Source organism: Pristis pectinata, chromosome 25 (genome assembly GCF_009764475.1).
Source record: "Pristis pectinata isolate sPriPec2 chromosome 25, sPriPec2.1.pri, whole genome shotgun sequence".
NCBI lineage: Eukaryota > Metazoa > Chordata > Chondrichthyes > Rhinopristiformes > Pristidae > Pristis > Pristis pectinata.
In genome coordinates, this window is record NC_067429.1 from 25,133,107 (window position 1) to 25,159,976 (window position 26,870).

Sequence of the window (26,870 nt, forward strand, 5' to 3'; positions counted from 1 at the left end):
CCTCTAAAGCAATCCGGCACACCCAAAACCAGTGCTTAGACATTGTGTAAATGTTACATCATCTACTTCTCGATGATCAGTAACTGGATCAAGGGTCATTTCTCCCAAGAAAGTGATTACACCATAGCACAAAACTTTAATGCAATAATCTTCCAGTTCACCACATCCGCCACTTCACCAAGGCTTTGCTAAGCATGTATAACTGGGAAGTGACTATGTCTATGTTTGCAAATTATAGCTTCTTCATTTTACTTGTGAAAATGATCAGGGAACACAGCTTCTAGCAAACAGCCGAGTTGCCTTGAGGTCAAGGAGTGATGCAGAAACCCTAGTGGGGCCTTCAGTTCAGCTTCAGTAGAGTTTATGATATGCACTTAATGTCCAGGTGGTATCTAAACACAGAGTCATGATCACTATGGTCATGTCAGTAGCTATTATCCAGGAAGGATCCATTTCGAATATTTTGTGTAGCAGTATTAACAGGAATTCCTGAAAGCATGGAATAGGTGAACTGCTGTCATCTGAAGCTGTTGAAAGTGTTGGGTTCATGTCCCAAAGGGAAGACTTCAAACAGAGCAATGGTAATTGCTCTTCACAGGACGGTCTGCTGAGTCCAGAGTTGGATTGCCTCTTATTGTCTCCACCCAAGGGAAGGGGAGTGGGTGAAAGACTTGGCCCATCTTTCACAGAATGAATGAGAGTGGGCATGAAGAGAAATTCAATGCATCCACCTTCAGTCCCATGCTGGAACTCCCACCTCCCCCAACTCCACCTAACAGATGGAACTCAACACTCCCAATCTCACATCTCTATCTTTCTCCAACCCAGAACGATGACACCTCTCAATGGAAAGCTTAAGACACACATCTCTCCTGCATTAGGGAGGGGAACTTTATCCCTTGAATTTAGGAGAGTTTTGGTTATGCAAGCTGTAACAAGGTCAAAAATTTCAAAATGTAAATCCAGCCTTCGTTAAACACCCCAACAAGCTTTAACAGATCATGGATGTGAGCATGGTCATTCCCTAAAAGCTGGTTGCTCATTTAAATATTCTAATAAGGCCCCATGCCTTAGACTTTATCCCCACTGTGGCTTTAACCCTAGTCAATCAAGGATCTTGTCCTTCAGAAAACCAGACAGTTAAAGGTGAGGACTGTTACATGGAAGAATAATTCTACCTGTGGTCTAACAAGAGCTAGAGTGCTCTCAACCCCAGCCCTCTGAATTAACCTGCTTCCCTCACCCCTCAACACCATCTGCCCTCCCCTGTGATCACTGACCACCACCCACCCCACCACCACAGCTGGATCTTCTCAGTCATTGACCCATCTCCCATCAATTCCCCAATTTCACTACAAAACCCAGACCTAAAAGTCACCCTACCCATCCCCCTCCCACTGCAATCTCCCACAACACTAACATTCCTGCAGCTATGGCTCCTGCTCTGGCACCACCCCCCCACCCCCAACACAGAGCCTGCCCTGTCAGGCAGTCTGGCTTTTTGACTGGGGCAGCCAGATCATGTCCCCATTGCTTGCAAATCCTGTTGCACTAAAGCTCAGGGCTGGAGTCTCCAGCTGTTTGGTGACTAGAAATGGCCACAGAATTCGAGATATTGTCTAGCCAGGCAACTTCAAAGTTTAATAATTACCTCCCAAACTTATATTTGACTCTTTTGAATATATACATCAACATCCCTTGTACTCTGCTGTCCACTATTGGTTGAACATGCTAAATTCTAAGCCATCTCCACATCTTTCAAAGACTGTGTTGTATTATTCTTTTACTTATCCAAGTTGGATATCACTTCAAAGGCCAGCGTTTACAGGCAGTCCCTGGGAGTGTTCTGTTCCTGAGAACTTTCCGTAAGCCGATATCTCTGTAAGTCAAAAATGTTGATCTTCTATAGTAACCCATATCTGATCACTCTACATACACTTGTTAGAATTCTATCATTTCAATGAATAATCACCTTAACACTACCCATAATTAAACTAATGGAATATATACTGTGTCCAGTCATTAATGTATACCACAAAACATTTTATTATTATTATTATTATTATTATTATTACTGTCTGGAAAAATAGTTTAAAATGTCTGGGATAATTTGCATAAAATTGGATTTCCCTAAGTCAGGTCATCTATAACCTGCAGAACCCCTGTATTATCCATCTCTAATTGCCCCTCAAGAAGATGATGGTGAGCAATTTCAGAGGGTATTTAAGAGTCAACCACATGGGGATGGTCTGCAGGCACATATAGGCCAGACCAGGTAAAGATGGCAGAGTTCCCTCCCTTCAGGACACTAGAGAAGAAGATGAGTATTTACATCAATATGATAGCTTCAATAGTCAAACGGTAAGAATAGTTGTTGCTGATTTTGCAAACTCCATATTATAAATTGAAGTTAAATTCCACAGGTACTGTGGTGGGATTTGAACTCAGATATCAGACTTCTTTGTCTGAGCTTCTGAATTACTAGCCTGGTATTTTAACTGCTGCACCATCACTGTGTCCAGTTTTCTATTTTGTGTCTTATGTGACCAATTTCTGTTGAGCTCTCGAATTCAGGTCCTTAATGTAGTTCTTGTGTTTTGTTATGACACAGAAGGAGGACATTTGGTCCATTGAGTCAATGCTGGTTCTCAAAGCAATTCCATGCCCCAATTATTTCCCTCCAACCTAAAGTGAAAGGGTGGCTCACAGGTGGGATGATATTCTCAGCTGAGTAATAGGACCAAAAAAATTGACTCATACAAGACACCAAAGTGTCAAAGGGAGTTGATAAAGTTTGTGTTTATTTATTCTGGACAATGACATCAAGATGTACAAATGCTACTTTCTCAAAGGATCCAAACTCAGGTAAATGCAATAAGCTTAAAATATAACTGTCGGAAGCTCAGATTTCAAGCCAGGCATCTCAACAAATATTTAATTCAAGATCACATATAGATATTTGTGTACAACAGGTCCATGGCTGAGACAACATGAATAACCCTGTCATTACATTAGTCAGCTTTTAGCAGCTTTAGATCCACATGTAACTGAACTCCATTATAGTTTTTACAATGCAATGGACAGGGTGCTGACTTATTTGTAATGAATCAAATTTGAGTTGATTTCCTGCTTCAGCAAATAAGTAACAGACAACTGCTTCTATTCAGCGTATATAGTTTTCCTCCTAAACAATGAGAGGTAACTGACTTTGTTATAGAACCTTCCATATTCCTATTGGACCATTTGTAGCAATTGTAATGATCAGTAACAGTGCAGCTTCCTGCTTTTTGAGGCATTGATGTTAAGAACAGCAATGATGGCAGTAAAACTGGAGAATAACGGCTTTAAGGATAACATGTTATAAAGTGGAATCTTTACAGTTACCACCAGCAGCAACTGACTCTGAAATTTTCCAGTGTAGTGCTATTTACTTCAGCATTTATGCAATTGAAAATGCACTTTTCCCAGGGTGAAACGCAAGAATAAGCATTTCAGGACTGTTTTGCATCCAGGCACTTCCCGTTGGGAATCTTGCCTGTGTATCTGATATTGTTTCAGATATATATCAAGTGATAAGAATCCTGTGCAATGCATTGCCAGAGACATGAGATCACATTTGTTCTAAGGGGTAACCTGGGTTGATCACTCATGTAACAATTATGTTTTACCAGTATTGGACCAGATATGCTCTCTTCACTGCATTACAACACCAAATACAATTGCATGTATAAGTAAAACATCTTTGGATATTCTGAGGTTGTGAAATGTGCTAAGTAGCTAATTTTATTTAAATAAATATCATTTTAACAACATTGGTCTGCATCCGATCACAGACTGTTCTCTCCCTGCTCCCCCTCTCTGCAACCTAAAACATGCTTGAATTCTGAATTTTCCAGTTCCAATGATGAGCCCTTGAGCTGATACACCCACTCTGTTTCTCTCCTCACTGCCTGATCTGCTGAGCACTTCTAACTAACATTTTCTGTTTTTGAACTACAAATCTTTCCGCTTAATTTGAAAAAAAATTGCATATAAATCATGATTAAATTTGGAACAGTATTTCATTTATCAGTCATTTTATTCAAAAATTGTCCAATCCTCCTTTTCAGCAAAGTTTTTTGTTACATTTGTACCAATGTTTATTCAAGGATTAAGCTGGAAATGAACACATGCTTGTCCAAGTGTTCGCCCAATTCAACTAACCTAGGCCCCCTGCTGGCCACATAGGGAAAGGATTTGCTTGCTCCCACCCCCCCCCCCCCCCCCCCCCACCCCCCACCACCCCCTCCACCACAAGTCCCAGTAACAGGTGCGCAGCTTGTTGAGGCTGCCAACATTGTCAGGCGCCTGGGCTCGATTCGCTGAGCAGTTAACAGGCCTGTGGGCAGAGCAGCAGCAAAGCAGGCCCGAAGCAGAGTGAAATTAAAAGGAGCTGGTGTTGCCTGACCACAGCGCGACAGTTCATGCTGTGATCACCAAAAGCTGTGATCATTGTTGAAACCTTGGCTCCCCTTTGGTTTTCAGACTCCCTTTCCTCAGCTGAGGCATACAGATAGATCAGCTTGCTAACATAGCTCTTACCATTATAATGTCTTACTTTATTATTTTCACAATTATCATATATTATCTGTACCTTTCTACAAGAAATACATGTCATAAATTTACTCCCCTGAGTGAAAGTCTATGATTATTGAATAATGTTGATCTAATTTGAAGGCAGAATACAAGGTTAATGGCAGGACTCTTAGCAGTGTGGAGGAACAGAGGGATCTTGGGATCCACGTCCCTAGATCCCTCAAGGTTGCCGTGCAGGTCGATAGGATTGTTAAGAAGGCATACGGTATGTTGGCCTTCATTAGTCGGGGTATTGGGTTCAAGAGCCACGAGGTGATGTTGCAGTTCTATGTATCGAGTATTGAATTCTGAATTTTCCAGTTCCAATGATGAGCCCTTGATCTGATACACCCACTCTGTTTCTCTCCCCACTGCCTGATCCGCTGAGCACTTCTAACATATTCTGTTTTTGAACTGTAAATCTTTCTGCTTAATTTGAAAAAAAAATTATTGCATATAAACCCATGGAGTATTGTGTTCAGTTCTGGTCGCCTCATTATAGGAAGGATGTGGAAGCTTTAGAGAGGGTGCAGAGGAGATTTACCAGGATGCTGCCTGGATTGGAGAGCATGTCTTATGAGGATAGGTTGAGCGAACTAGGGCTTTTCTTTTTGGAGAGAAGGAGGATGAGAGGTAACTTGATTAGAGGTGTACAAGATGATAAGAGGCATAGATCAAGTGGACAGTCAGAGACTTTTTCCCAGTGTGATGATGGCTAACTTGAGGGGACATAGTTTTAAGGTGATTGGAGGAAGGTATAAGGGGGATATCAGGGGTAATTTTTTTTACACAGAGAGTGGTGGGTGCGTGATCCGCACTGCCTGCAGAGGTTGTGGGGGCAGATACATTAGGGATGTTTAACAGACTCTTAGATAGGGGGCTATGTGGGAGGGAAGGGTTAGATAGATCTTAGAGCAGGATAAAATGTCAGCACAACATTGTGGGCCAAGGGGCCTGTACTGTGCTGTAGTGTTCATTGTTGTGAGGAGACACAGAGAGAAATTTACACTTCCTCCTGCAAAACATAACACAACTTCTGAGATTTCTTCCCAAAGAATAGGGACAAAAAATTGTCAAATATTGTCAAGAAAAGCAAGAAGGAACTTCTAGTTCCAAAATGCCGTTCACAACGTTGAGATGTTTCAATGTGTTTTGAGCCAATGGTTTGCATTTGAAGTGTAGTCACGGTTGTAATGACAATATGGGGAAATCGCAGGAGCCAATCTTTCCTCGGGAAACGTCCCGCAAGGATCATGAGTTGAAGACCAGATGATATGTTTACTAGTTATGTTGCTTGAGGGCTGAATGTTAGCTAGGACACTTGGGGAGAAGACCCCTTAATTTATCACCTTTTCAAAACAAAGCATAAATGAATTGTCTCTGCTTTTACAGGGAGTCCATTTAACATTCACACTTCCGGAGGCAGAAATCTCCTAAGTCATAGTCTTGCTTGAGACTTGGTACATTTTTGCATCTTCCATCTGTATAGTTACAAACTCAGCCTCAGCCTTATCACATTCATATGTCAGTTTTTGTCATTTATCCCCCACTGAAAGATTCATTCCACGAGCATCTTTGCAATTTATGGTCCCACAAACCCATTCTTTTTACGTTCTCCCAGAAGTAATCTGCTCAGTCAGGTGTGGGACGTCTGCATAATGTTGTGTAAACTGGCTTTGTCAATGCATTTCTGGTGTTGGTAGATTACACAGTCGCATGGCTCAATTAATCAAGCAACAACACACACAAAATGAGTACTCCTTCAAGAATTTACGCAGTAGCATCTGTTACATATAGCCAATGTAGTCTCTTTTATATCTGTATAGTGTTTTCCAAAACTGAAAATGCAAAGCCTCCGAAGCTCAGCCATATTTTGTGCAACCTGAAATGTTTAACATGTCATATTCATTAATATTCAGTTGATCGCTTGCTGAATATATCCATCAGTCTTGCTGAACAAACAATGTGATATTAACCAATTTGGAGAAATGAAGTCAACAGTCGTGGTGACTGGAGTTCCGTATGAATGGTTTAAAGTAAATTAGGTAAATTAGGTTGCTGATTATATTTTAAAATGTTAGGTATTTTATTTAGGAAAGAGCTTTGCATGTTGGGGTCAACAGTGGTTCGTTTTTCATAGGCAGTGAAAAACAAGTGTTATACAGTGAGATGGTGATGCACTTGTATCTGGACTTGTGAAGTTGTACATGGAGTTCTATATTCAGTTTCATTCTTTCCCCTTATTGTGTAAAGATAAAGAATCATTGAAGGAAATCAGAGAAAGCCATAAGTTTTATTCTAGAAATTAACAGAATTAATTACGAAGAGGAGCAGGATTGAAAGCAATCATTAAAATACTCAAGCCCCTGTGAATTTGGATTCACAGGATTTAAGAACAGGAGACACAGATTAAAACTAAGGGCTCAGAAGAAAGTTAGGAATTCAGGCAATGTTTTCTTCCTTAAAAGAGAAACAGAGTTGCAGCTTAGTTTACCAATGGAGGCGATGGAAGAGATGAAGAGCATTGAATTCCTGTTAGGCAAAAGATATTCAGGCCTGGGAATCAAAACTAACAGTGAGGAGTGTCTAACCTAACAACCGTGTGCAATAACAATCACTAGAAGAACTTCAGCAGGGATAAACAATAACTGTTGGTCTCATCAACTTTATCCAAGCACTGAGAACATAAAAAGATTAGAAGAAAGATTTCAAAGGATGCAAATTGAACCAATAGTTATATCCTGTTATAAATATTAAGTTAGTGTTAGTAAAAGGTACGATAACCCAATTGTCATCATTCTGATTCGATACTATAAAACACCACGATTCCGTGATGACTTAAACATTAAATTAGTTGAAAAGCAAAATAAAGACTGAAGATTCTGAAAATTTAAAACCAAAACAGAAAATGCTGGGGCAACTCAGCACGTCAGCCAGCTTGCAAAAGTAGAGTTAGTATTTCAGGGTGATCATCCTTCACTTGAACTCAATATTCAATCAATAATGGCCCGGAGTTTCTTGAGACCAGCAAGCCACCTGCACTTGCCACTTGCCCAGCCACTAGTCTCATTGTTAGCTTGATCAAGGCCCCTGGCAAAGACATCCTGAATGAAATTAGCTGTTATTAGTCAGACCTTTCAATCGTAAATCTTATAGAACTAATTCGACAGCTGGTTAAGCGAAGCTTCCAGTCCAAGCCAACAGTCAAAGGTGTCAAATGTTCAAAACTTTCAAAAAATATTAAAATGTAAACAAACTGTTAAGAAATGTTTAATATCATTAAAAACATAAACATGATAAAGTAGTTAACAACATTGTAAAATGCATAAAGGAACTTTTTTTAAAATTACCAGAAACTTACCTCTTTTCTTTGCAGCCATTCTCCTCCATTGAAATGAGTTCTGTGCCAGAACTAAACTGGTGCAGATTCAATGCGCAAATCCTGGGATCACAGAGAGTTGGTACAGCATGGAAGGAGGCCATTTGGTAGACCAAGTCCATACTGGCTCTGTGTAAGAGAGATCCAGCCAGTCTCACGTCCCTGCCCTCTCTCCACAAGCCACCAAACTCTTACATTTCTGTGACTTATCCAGTTTAACTGCAGAGAAAAAGTAGGAACTTGGTGCACCAACACTGGACTCTTATGAAGATACATTGTCAGAATAAGATTGAGAAATGATTGGTGATCAGGATGTTCGGGAATCCGAAGTTCACACAAGTTTATGTGGGTGCCCTGCTCTCTAAATGAGCTGATAGTTGCAAGTAGAACTGCCATTGTTTCTCTGGAAAATCCAGGCTATTCATTAGAACATAATTAATTCATTCCTGAAAAGGTTTACAAGTCCAGCTCCCACAGCTAGATTCACCCCCACATCTTAACCACATTCATTTGCATTAATTCTGCTGGATACAGAGGGCCAGCCTCTCTGACTCTCAGCATCCCAGAGTCCATCAGCATGATCTCAGTGGCATCTAGACCTCCAGCAAGGCAGTAAGCATGGCCCACCCTTGACAGCCTTTCATAGCCTGTGGAACTGGCAGTGGAACATTGCTGGTAAAAGCTGCAACTAATTTTAAATATTTTTGAAATTAATCATTTAATTAATTAAAATAATTAAATATTATTTGAAGTGTTAAATGAAATTAACTAAAACAGCAAAAAATGTTTATGAATATTTAAAGCCATTGAAGAAATAGTTTTAATAAAGTAACTTACCTGTGCCTTTGCTTTCTAAATCTATGCCATACTACCTCTAGTGAAAGGTTCCAAGGGGCAATTTCCAGTGCAGTGCTGGCAAATGACAGCAAGACTAGACTCAGCTTTTGGATGACAGATGGAGCCACCAGCAAGATCCAGTCATGAATTTAATATATTCCAATTAATATTATTCTATTGCTGTGATGTCATTCATTAACCATTGCAATTTGAACATTTTTGAATGTCATTCAAATTGGTATTATCACCAGATGGAAAACTAAGTTGCTGGATAGTTGAATATGCAGGTAGTTAGCTGCAATAATTACATTTCTGATAAGCAGTTGTGATCTGCAAATTAACTCATCCTTCCTTCCTCAGAGGCTGCCCAACCTTCTGAGTATCTCCAGCATTTTCTGTTTTGCAGCATCTTTTTGAAGACACTTAGCATCGCCAAACTTTTTAAAATTAATTTTAGCTTGCAGATTGAGGAGGCCATTAAACCAAGGCAGCAAATATCTTAAGAGCTGAGGAACAAATACCAGACTTATGGATTTGTTTGTTTCCCAGGCTCCTGTGCTCCACAATGACTTGGCCTTGGCCTGATGTAATCCTTCCTATTTATTAGCCCAAGAGCAGAGTTGGTCCAGAGTTATGCCCAATAGCAACATGTTGTCATTGCTATTCCTTAGGGTGGTTCTTTAAATGAGCTTGTGTTGGAAGAAACTACGGCACAGCAGAGATCATATTACAGAGCGACAGCTCAAACTAATCTCCGCAGAATATTTAAAGTTCAGATCAGTTTTGTACACAGCACTGCTTTTAGCCTGTGATTTAGCCACAAAGAACACTAACAGTGTGCACAGGATTTCATAATCTGTTCAATTTACTTTTGAATTATGTTTAGCTTTAAAGCAGCAAGATGCCCGAAGTGATCTGGATCCACATCTGAGCAAGACTGGAAAGGAAATTAGAGGAAAGGGCTAAACGCACAGCTTCGGATTATAAGGAGGCCTTCGAAGAGGGGCAGAAATATAGTAAGGTAGAGAGGGCTTAGGAAGAGTTCCAGTGTGTAAATATGAGATGGTGAAGATTCTGTCACTGATAGTTATGTATTTTAGTTATGTATGCATCTATGTCTGTGCGTTGTGAGCTGTTTTTTTTTACTCACTCTTCAGCTTCAATCACTTTGGAGTTGATGGAGTTGCAATCACCAGTTGATCAGAGACCAATGAGCTCAGTGGAGTTGGTCTGTCTCTTTAACCCGTGAAGTCTGAAGGTAAAGAAAGAAGTGAAAGAGAAGGAAATAGGGTACATTAGAGTCAAATGGTCAAGAAACAGGGATGGAAAAAGACCGAATTGAAAGAGGAAAGGAAAGACAGAAAAAAAGTCACAGTTGAAGGATTTTAAATTTTAAAAATAAAAAATAATTCAACCACATAATGCTGTTTTTTTCTACATAATGATTGAAGGCTGCTTTTTCTGGAGTGAAATGCGATGCATCATTTTTGTGTCAACTTAGTGTACGATTGGGCATTTTCTAGCTTGGGTCACCCTTGTGCCCCAAGTGGTTTCTCTGCTGTTGAGGGCGGAATGATGTCCCTCCTGATTTCATGCTCCATTTGGAGCACTCCAGGGAAACTTGGACTAAATTGTCCCGGGGCGACCATCATTGGCCACTCCTGGAGTGGAATACTGGATCAAGATCGCTGCAACTTCTAATTCATCCTTTTGTTTCCTCCTCCCAGTTGGTGCTTACCCTTCCCTGTCCACTGATGATGTTCTCTCCCCACCTTCTTCCCAGCACCACCCCTCCCCCGGCATCTCTCCCCACGCCCAGGGCTATGTCACTTACTTTCCAATTCCCAGATTCCTCTGCTAATCCTCAATGCGCAGTTTCACTGCTCTCAACATCTCAGCCCCCATTCTTGATGGTCTTATATCCTTCATTGCAAGCCATTCACTTTCTTCAGCTCCAGCTCTCTCCTCTCACCACCACCCCACCACCCCACCACCTCCCACCCTGCTCCCACCAACTCCCTCTCTTGAATCTGGCCATGCATGTAAGCAACAGAAGACTCAAACTAATGGTAAATTGTCCAATGCAATACGCACAAAATGCTGGAGGAACTCAGCAGGTCAGGCAGCATCTATGAAGGGAAATAAACAGTCGACACCCTTCATGAGGACCATTTGTTTCCATTTCCATCAGTGCCCTTCAAATTGTCCAATAATGTTTGGCTGAGTAACAGCTCATGGAGATATACCTTCCTCATCACTAAATGTTATTTCTTTAATACACTAATTCCACTCTGCAGGATGATCTTGCTGTTGCTCTCCCAACAAATTTGGAGATTTAACTGGACATACTGTGTCCAAGTGTGCTGTTGCCACCATGCTGTTTCACTGTGGAAGAACAACTATGGATACCTGAAGTCACGCGCCCTTGTTCATTCTCCCACCAAAGGCAGTTAACGTGCATACAGAATATTTGCGATCGAGCTTGATAAATGATACATGCATCAAAACAGTAACACAGAAACTTCTTATGGATGGGGAAATGATCAGAAGGAGATATAATTCTGGAAACAACCAGCAAACAGAAACAGCAACAATGCAGATAAGGAATATAAATCAATGGGTTCGATTCTCTTTGACCCAGCCTTCTCACAGGGTTCACTCCCCACAGTACCTGCCCACCCACACTTTTTCCCGACGTGGAGAGCCAAACAAGAAGACCCACTACAATGGACAAGTGTCCCATGAGACAGAGCAAGAGCGGAGTGAGAGAATAGGCTTTGTAGCCATGTCCTGAGGCATTGTTGTTGAGATGTCCTGATGGCCTTAAACATCTCACCAGCTTTCAAAGATAACTAAAGACTTTTTGTAGCTTTTATATGTCTCCGATAGTCAGAGATATAGAAAAGTTACTTAAAAAGATAGAAATAATATTTAACAATTAAAAATGATTTTAAAAACCAAGAAAAATACATTTTTGTTAAAACATATTAAAACATTATACTCAGGTGAAGTGTATTAATACAGTATGACACCTATCTACACTTACCTTTTCCATGGGGTTGGCAAACCAAACCTCCCTGGTGTAACAGTAGTGGGTCCAGTGATCAAGCAAACAGTTAAATGCACCAGAATATACCTTCAGGAAGTTTCGGACATCAGCATTTGCAAAAAAATCCTGAGGAACGTATGGCTGATAAGCGCTGGCTGTCAGCTCATTGGGAATATGCACTAAGGTTACCTACAAACTGCTGAGGTAGGTTCAAATGCTGCCAAGTTATAGAAACTGGATGGAAGGAAGGCAAACTTTGCATCCCTTACAGACATGTTATTTTGTTTAATGTTAATTGAACATTCATTTATAGCATCATTCAGCTTTATCACTGGTGTGATTGAACTATATAAAAGCTTCATTATTAACTATTTACCAACAACAGAATAGGCATAATTAGATTTAGTATTGCATAATGTGTCAAACATTAATCTACTAGTGATCATAACATGATCAAATTCAACTGGAGACTGAAAGGGAGTAACATGAAACAGCAGCTGAAATTTTAGATTAGGCTGACTTCCACGCAATGAGATTGGACTATCCATGATAAGCTGGTGAAATCTGTTAATGGTAAAACAACGGTAAACCATAGGGTGGTGTTCAAAAACAAATTGACTGCGATACAGAGACAATTTAAACTCCTAAAGGACTCTTGTTGGCAAAAAGAGGGGCCTGTCCCTGTGCTGTACTGTTCTATGTTCTATGTTCTTAAAGGCAAGGCATGCACTACTAAAGAATTTAGGGACTATATACACTTAAAGAGAAAACATATGAACACAGTTCCCTTGGTGAAGAGAGACCACAACATGAAAGAATTGTTCATTAAGATGAAGTGTGAGAGAATTGATACTAAGACTGGGCCTCCTGAATCTAAATAAATGAACGTTTAAATGTTCCATGGTAGTTTAGGAAATGGAGAGATAAAAAGAGAATTTCAGATGCTCCCAGATCTTTCAGTAAAATCACTGGAAAGCTCAAAGATCGCTTTATAGGATGGCTTATGTGACATGACATTGGTATACCAGTCTGAGTATTCTAAGTGAGACCACTAGCATTGTAACACTAGGCACTGTAATTACTTGCATTACTTGTTCAATAAATGAATGGTAGTCTGAGCCAGATAGAATCTGCCAAGTGGTGGAGGAGCTTTTATCTGAGACCCCCATGTTGATCTAGTGCTCTGACTCTGGATACCGGCCAAGACAAGAACCTACTAACAAGAAGAGGAGGAAATGAAAAAAATAACCATCTTGTCCAGCATGGCCCTGCAAACCATTTGTCTGTTACGAATTTTGTTCTCAGTTGCTTAGTGTTACAGATTGGCACCAATAAAGTAGGAGCCAAAATCCTGCTGTGAGTGTTGCTGGTCGATCGTTTAAAATCTAACAATGGACAGGTATGGACAATAATTAGAAGAGCAAATGGAATAATTAAAGTCAAAAGTCAAAGTCAAATTTATTGTCACATGCATAACTGCATGTCTGCACAAGTGCAATGAAAAACTTACTTGCAACAGAATCACAGGCACATAGCATCATAGAAGCAGCATGCACAAGAAAACATAAATTAAACACAACTTTTATAAGAAAGATCACAATTAGAACAAAAAAACTATGTCCATTTTAGTGCAAAATGATCAAAGTGGTCATAGTGTTGCTAAACTGTAGTGATTAGGATTGTGCCGGTTGGTTGAAGAACCGACTATTTGAAGGGAAGTAGCTGTTCTTGAACCTGGAGGTATGGGACTTCAGGCTTCTGTACCTCCTGTCCGATGGGAGCTGCATGAAGATTGCATGGCCCAGATGGTGGGGGTCCTTGATGATGGATATTGCCACTGGACAGCAGAAGTGCTCATCACCTTTATGTTTGGAAGAGTGGATAACAAGGGGGCTGCAGCCATTCCACATCTGAATGCTGTGAGCGGTTCTGGGCACCACACGATAAGAAGGATTAACTTGCCTTAGAGGGAGCAAAGAAGAGATGTACCAAATGACACCTAAGTTATAAGGGCTAACTGATGATGAGAGAATGTAAGAACTCCCACAAAACCAGCAAATGCTGGGAACAGTCAGCACATCAGGGAACATCTGCGAAAATAAAAACAGAGTTAATGTTTCGGGTCAAAGACCCTTCATCCAGATACGTTTTGTTTCAGATTTCCAGCCTCTGTGGGTTTTTGTTAGATTTACATGCACAAACTGGTGTTGTCATAGAGTCATACGGCATGGAAACAGGCCACTCAGCCCGTCACGTCCATGCTGACCAATGGGCACCCATCCGTATTTATCCCAACTTCCAGCACTTGGCCTGTGGCTTTCCATACCTAAGCAGTTTAACCGCTTGCCACTTCTTAAATGCTTGTATTCCCTGGAATTTTGAAGAGATGATTTGGTTAAGTTTACATAATATGGAGGGAACTAATTGGGCTGATGGAGGAACTATTTCGATAAATCGGGGAGTCTGGAGCCAAAATACATAGTCTGAAAACAGGGTGAAGGAAGTTAGGAAATACTTCTACATGCGAAGGGTGAATGGATTAACATTCCATTGGTGAATAAGGAGAAAGAGAATGAAGTAATGTTTGAATAATTGTCCTTATTTCATTCTTGGTTTCTCCCTTGGGCTTGGCTCATTAGTTTTTGGCACTGGAGTGCAGGACGTCAGTCCAGTTTGAAACACATTGAATCTGTTATTTAAAAGCTGGCATTTTCTTTGTAGAGAATTACTGGTGGTGCGGTTTGAATTTCCAAAAAGGAATTTGAAACATAAGTTGGCATCCATAAATGCTACATATTTCTCAAAATCTCAAATGATGTTGTTTAAAATTAATACTAAGTTAAAAACAAAGACACAATCAGGCAGAGTTAAGTCCTTTAATACTTACGCTCTATAAGTTGAGGAAAGTTTTTCATTCTATATTCCCACTAATCATTGACACTTCTGTTGTGATACCCAGGAAAATGATGTAATGTACCCTTGTCTTCCTAAGGCCTAGATTCCCTTGTCAGCCTCCATTTCCTGTCAAAGGAAGCTTGTTGTTCTGATAAAGAATTCATCTAGGGTCATGCATACTCATGTTGCTGTCAATCAGCCTTCACTGCCAAAGTGATTTTGCCAGTGTCAAGTAAACATACTTTTCTCACCAGGTATATTAACTTTTGATAGAATCAGAGAGTCAAAGGAAGATAACAGCACAGAACGAGGCCATCTGGCCTATCAAAGTTGTGTTGGCTTGATGTGAGAGAAATCGATTATTTTCCTTAATTTCAAAAATATTCTTTATTCATACATTCTTCAGATTCATTGTGCCATTAACCAATGCATACAGCTACAAAGCACCAATCCCACTCATGTTTTCTCTTTGAACAATGCACCCATGAAGTGTCTGAAAGGTTCTTAGTGTCCAGTGGCACAGTGTAAGGCTTTGTAAGGAAGAACCACAGTCCAAGGAGAAATCAGTTAATCCCACAGCCCCACCCTCTCTCCACAGTCACGCAATTTATATTTGTTCAAGTGCTTATTCTGTTCCCATTTGAAAACCACAATTAAATCTACTGTTCTCCAACACAACGTGCAGTAAATAATGTTAATGTTGACCTTTCACCACATTTGCTTGTCTAAAGCAATCCTCTTCACAAATTAATTTAACTGCAAATATAATTGAATTTGGGATGCAGGCAAATTTATGATTGAAGTAATATGCCCTTTGTGACTAAGAAGAAATGAATCAACGTTTGAACAAATTTTACTTATTTAGTTCTTGATTCCTGCTTTGGACTTGATTTCTAAGCATTAGACATTGATGTACAGGGCATCAGTCTGGTCCCAGATTTTAATCACTCATCGTGTAAAATATCTTCCCACATTTCACTTCTGCCTCTTTCACTCTCATCTTCAACCTACCCCTATAGTTCAAAACCTTTTCTCTACCTAGACCCTTCATGATTTTAAATAACACCAGTGGTGTACCTCAGGGGTCTGTTCCGGGACCCTTACTCTTTGTGATTTTTATAAATGACCTGGATGAGGAAGTGGAGGGATGGGTTAGTAAGTTTGTGGATGACACAAAGGTTGGAGGTGTTGTGGATAGTGTGGAGGGCTGTCAGAGGTTACAGCGGGACATAGATAGGATGCAAAGTGGGCTGAGAAGTGGCAGATGGAGTTCAACCCAGATAAGTGTGAAGTGGTTCATTTTGGTAGATCAAATATGATGGCAGAGTATAGTATTAATGGTAGGACTCTTGGCGGTGTGGAGGATCAGAGGGATCTTGGGGTCCGAGTCCATAGGACGCTCAAAACAGCTGCACAGGTTGACTTTGTGGTTAAGTGGTGTATTGTCCTTCATCAACCATGGAATTGAATTTAGGAGCCGAGAGGTAATGCTGCAGCTATATAGGACCCTGGTCAGACCCCACTTGGAATAATGTGCTCAGTTCTGGTCACCTCGCTACAGGAAGAATGTGGAAGTCATAGAAAGGGTGCAGAGGAGATTTACAAGGATGCTGCCTGGATTGCGGAGCATGCCTTATGACAGCAGATTGAAGGAACTCGGCCTTTTCTCCTTAGAGCAACGGAGGATAAGGGGGGACCTGATAGAGGTATATAAGATGATGAGAGGCATTGATTGGGTAGATAGCCAGAGGCTTTTTCCTGGGGCTGAAATGGTTGCTACAAGAAGATGTAGGTTTAAGGTGCTGGGCAGTAGGTACGGAGGAGATGTCAGGGGTAAGTTTTTTACTCAGAGAGTGGTGAGTGCGTGGAATGTGCTGCCGGCAATGGTGCTGGAGGCGGATATGATAGGGTCTTTTAAGAGACTTTTGGATAGGTACATGGAGCTGAGAAAAATAGAGGGCTATGGGTCTCTAAGGTAGGGACATGTTCGGCACAGCTGTGTGGGCCGAAGGGCCTGAATTGTGCTGTAGGTTTTCTATGTTTCTGTGTTTCTAACACTATCCATCTCTGATCCAAGGAGAAACGATTCCAGCTTCTCCAGTCTATTGATGTAACTGAAGTCCCGCATTCCTGGAATCATTCTAGTAAATATTTTCTTCACCATTATTTATTACATCACTGACTGAGGCCATTTGGCCCATCAGGTCCATGCCAGCTTCCAGCAAAGCAATCCTATCAGTGCCATTCCCCATCTTGTTTCCCTGCAGCCCTGCGACTTACTCTGTCTCACACCTGCACTAAGGAGTAATTAATAGGGACCAATTAACCAACTCCACATCTTAAGGATGTGGGAGGAGACCAGAGCACCTGACAGAAACCCTCATGGGCCAACAGCGAAAACATGCAATTTGCAGTCAGACTTGAGGTCAGTATCACACCCAGGCCCCTGAGTTGTGAAGCAGCCGCTGCAACTCAAATACCACTAGGCTGCCTTCTCTAAGGCAGTCACAGTTTTCCTGAAGTGTGATCCTAGAATTGGAACCAGTACTTCAGTGTAGAAAAATTCATCCCACTTGCTCTTGTACTCAGTGTTTTCATTTTCAAAGCATGGCATTGGGATTCTTTTTCAGCCACTTTCTCAACCTACCCCACCACTTACATCATCCCCTGATCTCTGTTCCTGCACCACTTTTAAAATTGCATTACCTTCCCTCATTTTTTCTACACAATTGTAACACCTTGCATTCTTCTGCAATAAATTTGATCTGATATGTGCCTGCCCATATCGTCGTCTATATTCTCACAGTTCACTATGCTTTGGGCATAATATTGGGCGAATTTGGAAATCATGCCTTTCAAGTCATCAAGTCAAGTTTATTGTCATGTGTACACATACAGTGCAATGAAAAACTTGCTTGCAGCAGCATCACATGCATAAAGATACAGACAACACACAGAATATACATTATACATAAATTAGGTATTAGTGCAAAAAAAAATCCAAACCATGAATGTATATTGAAAAAAACTGCTCCCTGGTACTGAACCCAGGGGAACTTTACACTTCTCTCCAGCCTGAAAATCTGCCTTTCGCTACTACCCTGTTACCTTCCACTGAGACAATTTTCTATCTATGCTGCTACTACTTCCTCTATACCAAGAGCTTCAGTCTTCATAACAAATCTATTATGCGACACTCTACCAAATCACTTTTGCAAGTACATGTACACAAGATCAAATGCAGTTCCCTCATGGACCCTCTCTGTTGCCATATTCAAAGCCTCTCTTGGGTTCGTTACTAGTTCTCGCAAATATGTTGATTTCAGTTATAAATGGCAGTGTAATTAAGATGTCCAACAGCATTGTTGGTTTTGTGAAATGGAACATGGAACATAGAACGTAGAACAATACAGCACAAGAACAGGCCCTCCAACCCACAATGTTTTGCCAAACTAATTAAGCTAATGACACCTAACCCTTTCTGCCTGCACATGGTCCATATCCCTCCATTCTCCGCATATTCTTCTGCCTATCAAAGAGCCTCTTAAACACTTGCATCGTATTTCCCTCCACCACCACCCCTGGCAGGGCATTCCAGGCACCCATCGCTCTCTGTGTGAATAACTTGCCCCCCACGTCTCCTTTGGAGATTGACGATGAAATGAGGCCCAACCCCACCAAAGAGGAAAGGGGGGGGGGTGGCATTGTACCAATAGTCTATCCCAGTGTTGGCATTGCCACTAAGCACAAAGAGGGTGGGGAATCAATGCTCAAACTTTGGATTAATACACTTGGGTATTATAGATTAGGTGGTGCTGCATAGGAGTGTGCATTTAAAGCAACACACACAAAATGTTAGCGGAATTCAGCAGGTCGGGCAGCATCTATGGAGGGAAATAAACAGCTGATGTTAGGGGTCAAGACCCTTCATCAGTCCTAATAGAGGGTCTTGACCCAAAGTATCAACTGTTTATTTCCCTCCAGAGATGCTGCCTGACCTGCTGAGTTCCTTCAGCATTTTGTGTGTGTTGCTCCAGATTCCAACATCTGCAGAATCTCTTGTGTCTCCAGTGTGCATTTAAAGTTCTGTCCAGTGGGTGAAGATTTTAGAAAGGTCAGCATTCCCAGTGTTTCCAGGACCTCTACCAGATTTACTAACATTGATCAAGTTAGACCACAGCCTCTTGGCCCTGTTAGACGTGAGGACCTTTTGCTGGCAAACTTATGTCCCAAACACATTGGTATTGCAATGTCCTTCCAAGGTCAAGGTTTAGAGGTTAAGGTTTAGAGGCCAACCACAAGTTTCAAACCAATCATGTGGTGGCCAGCAGAGGCTAAGTTAGATCTTTAACATCAACTTTTCTATGAACTGATTTGGGACAGGGATATTTCAACAGGTCCTGTAATGTATCCCTGGTCCTCCTTAGCCTCAGCCTTTTTAGGGTCCGAGTGCATTGCTCTCTAAAAGTGGCTGCGCAGGTTGATAGGATAGTAAAGAAGGTGTATAGCACGCTTGCCTTTATTAGTCAAGGCACTGAGTTCAAGAATCAGGAAGTTATGTTGCAACTTTATAAAACATTGGTTGCGCTGCATCTGGAGTATTGCATTCAATTCTGGTCGCCCCATTGTAGGAAGGGTGTGAAGGTTTTGGAGAGGATGTAGAAGAGGTTTACCAGGATGCTGCCTGGATTAGAGGTTATGTGTTATGAGGAGAGGCTGGATAAACTTGGGTTGTTTTCTCTGGAATGGCTGAGGCTGAGGGGAGACCTGATAGAAGTTTATAAGATTATGAGAGGCATAGACAGAGTAGATAGCCGGTTTCTTTTTCCCAGGGTCGAAATGTCCAATACAAGAGGACATGCGCTTAAGGTGAAAACAGGTTCAAAGGAGATGTGCGGGACAAGATTTTTTACACAGAGTGTGGTGGGTGCCTGGAATCTGCTGCCAGGGGTGGTGGTGGAGGCATTTCAGAGGCTCTTAGATAGGCACATGAATGTGCAGATAGTGGAGGGATATGGACATGTGTAGGCAGAAGGGACCAGTTTAGTTAGGCTTTTAATTACTGGTTTAATTAGGTTGGCACATTGTGGGCTGAAGGGCCTGTTCCTGTTCCTAGAGACAAAGCTAAAGGAAAGAGGCAAAGAGAAGCAAATCAGACAAAGTTAAAACGTGAGAATATTTAAGCTAATGAGCAGGTATTACACACAGAACATAGAACATTACAGCACAGAACAGGCCCTTCGGCCCACGATGTTGTGCCGACATTTTATCCTGCTCTAATATCTATCTAACCCTTCCCTCCCACATAGCCCTCCATTTCTCTATCATTCATGTGTCTATCTAAGAGTCTCTTAAATGTCCCCAATGTTTCTGCCCCCACAACCTCTGCAGGCAGTGCGTTCAACGGACCCACCACTCTCTGTGTAAAAAACTTACCTCTGACATCCCCCTATACCTTCCTCCAATCACCTTAAAATTATGCCCCCTTGTGTTAGCTATTTTCGCCCTGGGAAAAAGTCTCTGATACAAATGGGAAATTAGTGTGGTCCATAACTACGTTTGGTACAAATTCAAGGTGAGGTCAAAACTATCCAAGCTGGCCATTTAATTCCAGTGAGAGACATATCAGATGCTGCAGATATATGATTGATTGATTGGAGAATCGGTTGTAGCGAAGAGAGGGCACAAGCTGGCAGTCAGCTGAGTCAAGATGTCATATGTTCCTCAGATCAAGAAGTAACTTCAGTGGCAGAGACTGAGACAAATAAGGCCTGAGTGTCAGAGAAAGCCAGTTAACAGACTTTATTTCTAATTGCTATATATATGTGAAAAGTGTTCACACTTCCCTTTTTTCAAAAAGGGAAAGCGATGCGGTATATTTGTGTGTATATATGTAAATATCTCAGATGAGCATGTAGCATAATGACATCATTGTATGTGTGACATTCACGTCCATGTTGGCTCTGTAAAAAAACACATACTTTTGTTTGCGAAGCTTCTAGTGTCTTCTCGAGAGTATTAGAGCACAAGTAATCAGCAGGCAAGGTTCACAGACACCTGCAAATACATTAAAAAAGTAGTATTTAATTCATATATTATCAGTGTGTGTGTGTGCGTGCGTGTGCATGTGTGTGTGGTCTGTGTCTCTGTGCATGTGTCTGTGTGTGTCTGTTTATGTGGTGTGTGTGTCTGTGTATGTGGTGTGTCTGTGTGGTGTGTCTGTGTGTGTGGTGTGTCTGTGTGGTGTGTGTGTCTGGTGTGTCTGTGTGGTGTGTGTGTCTGTGTGATGTGTGTGTGGTGTGTCTGTGTGTGTGGTGTGTCTGTGGTGTGTCTGTGTGTGGTGTGTGTGTGTGTGTGTGGTAGCAGGGGAGGGAGAGGAAAAATAAGGATGGAGGAGTGTGGAGGAGAAGAGTGGGGGAGATTGACGGAGAATAAGAGACTTGGGGAGCTGTGTAATGCCTTTAATTCGAATAACACAGAGAGAATTGAGCAACGTGCTGTGTTAATTTGGATGCAGCCATCTTTATTCCCTATTAACCCTCTCGACTACTCCTGCTGGCAAACTGTGGTAAAGCAGCAGTACAGAAACCCCAAAAGCAGACAAGCACACAAATTGCACAAATCAATATACCACACTCGTCCCCCTTAGATTAAACTTCCCTTAGTAAGAACATACAGTTTACAACTACTCATCATGCAGAAAACCACAATATTTACTCTTGTACCAAAGTAGATGGTCCAATCCCAGAACAAATACAGAGAATTATTCTGCCTACTAAGGAACACAGTCAGATGTTTCCAGTTTAAAGGGCACATCTCCTGGGCACCTTCCACTTCCAAGCTGGGTATCTTTGATTGGGAGTAACGGATGCTGGTAAAGCCAACTTAACATATGGAACAGCTGCAGTCTCATCATAAGGAGCAAGCTCCTCTCTGTCTTGATCAAGAATGACATCTACTGGCAGAGTTAGAACATGTGAAGGTAGGAAGTGGTTCACATGAACATGAACATGTCTGTTTTCCACATGTATTATGTGGGTCAAAAGTCCCTTATGTTTGGCGACCTCTCTATAAATTCACAGGTACTTTCGGTGTCCAAAATCCTGGACCACCCCACTCTCCCCGGGCTGGAGCATCCGTTCAGACCAGATGCTACAGTTAACGTCTGGAAACAGTGAAGACAAATCATGCTGGTGCAAGGCCAGTTGAGTGTGAGGCTGGCATGTTAAAGACAACTTGGCAGGTGTCCTTTCATTCAGACGTGTTCCAGTAACCAAATATGAACTGAGCTTACTTTTAGGAAGCAGGAACCAAGAATTCAGTTTCATTCAGGCCTTCTTCAAGCTGCACCATGAGTTGCAGGATGAAATGGTGAGGAAAAAAAATGACAGGTTCCATTTGATTTCAGGAAGGGCTCAAATTCATGTGAAACAAACTGAGGGCCATTGCCCAGCACAAGTTCTCTGGGCAATCCATAAGATTCAAAGAGATGCATCAGAAGATCCACAGTCCTGTCAGTTATGGTCAGTTGTGTGAGAAGCAGATTGAGTGAACACCAGAGAGCACTGTTGTCCACTTGGGTGAATTCCATGAGACTGTGGTCCCACAGTGTCATGGCCAGGACTATGGATGCAGAGGTGCAGGGGCAGGTTGATTGTTAACAACCCCTCAGGGCATAAACTGACTCACAAAGTTCCAAATGTCTTGATCCAGTCCTTCCTGGCCAACAGGGGTGACACCCCAGGTCAAAGCTTTCATGCAAGAAATGCCAGCATGACACTCCTGAAAGTCTGCCAGTAACTGGTTCCTGAATGTTGGAGGTCCAATGACTCTGGAACCCCACAGAACCCAGCCTCAATACAGCCTATCAAAGAAAGCATTGTGTCTCTCAGGAAGCTGGGTGAGCCCATCGGGGTTAACTCCAAGGCTTTTGAAAAGACAAGATTCCATCTTGTTTCTGTCAAAATATCATTTGATGACACAAGTAGATACCCAATAGATAATACTTGAAATATTGCTCCATTATTGTGAACTCCTACCTGATTTTTGCATGGTAGTAGAGATAAGGCATTGGCATTTGCATGATCAGACACTATTTCATAGGTCAAGGCCCAGCGCTGTGTTCTCTATGTTAGAAGGGTTGATAGTACTGACTTTGGCCCATGCATGCTCGAGAGAGGAATTTTTGACCCAACAAGTATTTGTGGAGTTCATTGATGCCAAAGATTATGCTCAGTGCTTCTTTTTCAGTATGAAAATAATTTTGTTCACTTGGTGTCAGGGTTCTGACAGCAAAAGCGAAGGGGTGTTCTACACCTAAAAGTGATACATGTGAGATGACTGCACCAGTTTGCTGTGGGGATGCATCTCAAATGTCGGAGGCTTCCCTGAATCATAGTGCTCCAATCACCTGCAATTCAAAAGTCAGTTTCTGCACAGCTGAAATGCTTTGCCACACTGTGGAGAACAATTCACCTGGCTCCTGCTTGCAACAACTCATGCAGTGGCTGTAGCAAAGTTGACAGGTTGGTGAGGAAATTCAACAAACCCAAACATGTCCTGAGTTCTGCCACAGTGGGTGGTGCTGGTATTTTAACAAATCCACCCACTTTGCTCTGAGTCAGGTGCAACCCCGTGCTTAAACTTGATTGTCTAAATATTCCACTGATCTCTAACAGAATTTGCATTTTGCTATCTTTATTCTGATTCTTTTTCACTACAACCTGAACGTGACCTTCTCCTCGATTGTCGGATGTTCTTTTACTGTAGCTGCTGAATCCAGGACATCATCCATAAAGCAGACAACACGGTCCATTCTCCACGGTCCATGGTATGCTGGAAAATTGCTGAAACTCCACAGGCTGGTCAATGATATTTGTACAGCCCATTGTGGGCATTAATGACAAAATAGATTTCTGACTCTGAATCCAACTCCAGTTGCTGTATGTGAAGGATAACTCCAGTCTGCTGAAGATCCTTCCACCTTCCAAAGTAGTAAATAAATCCTCTGCATTGGGTAATGACATGTTTCAGCTTTCTGTACCTTGTACTCACCGTGACCTTGTAGTCACCACATAGCCTCACCATCTTCTCTTACTTTGGTATGACTACAGTAGAAGCTGCTCTCTGTGTGTGGTACAACACCATATCTCTCTAGATGATCAGGCTCATTCTCAAAGGCATGGGGCACAGGTTGAAGCTTACGAAAGATGGGAGTAGATTTTGCTTCCATGTACATCTTTGCCTTAAAATCATCGATCATCTGTACGGTTCTCCTATCCAAAACTTCCTGCAGTGCATGTTGTGGAACATTTTCGTTGCTTTGTCAGCTGAAGATCATTTCCCAGTTCAACGTGATCTTCTTCAGTCAATAATATAGGGGTTCCCCCTTCACTATCATCAGGATGGGATCCTATGACGGAATCTATACTTCACTTGAACTTGAATCACTTCCACAGCAGGTAGTTTCTCTCCTGTATATAACAAGAGGTGAATGTGTGATGACTACAAGGGGCACGTTACTGCCTTCTCCTTGTACATACGCTCCAGCACGAGTAACACAAATGTCAGGTCCACCTGGAGGTAAATTCCATCTCAACCAATACCAATACCAATACCAACCCCCTTGAATTGTATAGACAGTTGATAATACAAGTTTCTCTTCCTCTGTGTTAGTATCCTCTTTGCTGTCAATCATGGACTGTGCACAGCAGTGTGTTTTGTACTTTTGCATACTCTCTGTAAGTTCTCCATTTTTTTTCATACCTGTAGCACCTTTCCTGGTGAAATCTAAAGGAAATTTGTCGGTGGTTGTTTGTTGTTGGCGCTTGTTTGCGCTGCGGGGCAATCATTTGCAAGGTGTGCTTCTAAGCACCTTGTATTTGCAGAAATGGAGGAGGCCCACTTTGCCTTCTGGCTCCTGCTGACATGTAGACTTTGTGAGCAGCACCACTGGCTGGGTCAGAATGGTGCACTAACTCAGAGTCATAGAAACAGGGCCTTCGGTCCATTGAATCTGTTCTGGCCATCAAGCAGCATTTGCACTAATCCTACATTAATCCCATTTCATTCTCCCCACATTCCCTTAATCTCACCCCAGATTCACCTACACCCCAGGGGCAATTTACAGTGGCCAAGTAATCTACCAACCCACATATCTTTGGGACATGGGATGAAACCAAAGCACCCAAGGAAAACACATGTGGTCACAGGGAGAATGTGCAAACTCCACACAGACAGCATCAAAGGTCAGAATTGAACCCAGGTCGCTGGATCTGTGAGGCAGTAGCTCTATCAGCTGTACCAATATGCCGCCCTGGTAACCTTAGAGACAAGTTCTAAGGTCAATGCAATGTCGCAAGCTGACTTAAATGCCAGATCCTCTTGTGATAACAGCCATTTGCAATAATGGTTCCCTTGGATACCAAAGGCAAACTGATCGCAGAGGTTGTCAGGTAGAAACTCACCAAAATAACAGAAGCTTTACCAAACACTTAAGTGCAATGATATCATCAACAAGAGCTTCTCCTTCCTCTTGATACCAGCACTGAAATCCAACATGTTCTGCAATGAGAATTGCCTTGGGCAGTGTTTCAGTGAGTTCTGTGTAAGACAAATCCATCAACTTCTTTAGTGCAACCAGACTTTTGAGAAATCCATGATCAGTAGGACACAAAATAGCAAGGAGTATAGTTATCATTTGCCACTAACTACCATTCAAAGTGTTCCAGATAAGAATCAAAGTCTTGATTTGATCCCTCACATTTTGGTACTTGCCCAATTGTTGCCATTTTATTGACCTGCAGTTTTTTTTAAACTGTGGATGTTTGATTATAATTACAAATGTTGGTGGTTACTCAAGTATTCCAAAAAAATTGAATTCTTTAATTCTACATCCCACTCCCATTCTGACCTATCCGTCTGTGGCCTCCTAACAAGGCTAGGCAAAAGCTTGAGGAACAGTACATCTTCTGTCTGGGCACAATACAGCCTTCCAGTCTGAATAATGAATTCAACAATTTCAGGTAACCCCATTTTTTTTAAGTTTGTTACAGAATCAGCCAGTTCTGCTGTAAGATTATCCATCCATTATATTAACTCTGGTTTTCCCTCCACACAGACACTGCCTGATCTGCTGGGCTTTTCCAGCATTCTGTTGGTTTTAGGTTCAGCAACAGCTCAGACTTGTATTTCACAGCTTTTCATATCCCTTTGTTTCTCTCTCTGCCTCCCTCATTAATCTAATAACTAGATGTCTTCACAAACATTGACATCACTTGGGAAACTCTGCCCTCACCCCATCAGAGATATTCTCTTTTTCTACCCACCCCAAGCTTTAATCTTCAACTTAAAACTAACTTGTTTTACCTCTTTTCGTTTCTGATGAAGGGTCTTCAACTTGAAACTTTAACTCTGGTTCTCTTTCCACAGATGCTGCCTGACCTGCTGAGTATTTCCAATGTTTTCTATTTTTTTTCAGATTTCAGCACTTAAATTAAGCTGTGTTAAGAACACAAGTTAAGAGCACACCGAGTTAATATCCACTTAAGGTGAGTCTTGAGGGTTTGAAAAGGGCTTGAAAAGTTTAAGAACTTCTCACTTTGGTCACACCAATAGAATTTTCAGAAGGTTCTCTAGAAAGTGAACTTCATCATATTGAATTTGCAGCGATGACCATATAAAAGGTTCTCTAACTTATTATTGCTATTTCACAGTCTCAAAGGATCTATTATCTGTCTCTTAGTATTTGTCAGATTAAATTCATATCTGAAGATTAAAGGAAAACTGTAGTTGCTACAAGTGCAGTGGTGTTCTGCAGGGATGTGTTCTGGGACCCCTGCTCTTTGTGATTTTTATAAATGACTTGGATGAGGATGTGGAAGGGTGGGTTCATAAGTTTGCTGATGACACAAAGGTTGGTGGTGTTGTGGATAGTGTAGAAGGTTGCTGTAGATTACAACAGGACATTGATATGATGAAGACCTGGGCTGAGAAGTGGCAGATGGAGTTCAACCCGGAAGAAGTGTGAAGTGATACACTTTGGAAGATCGAATTTGAATGCAGAATACAAGATTAATGGCAGGAGTCTTAGCAGTG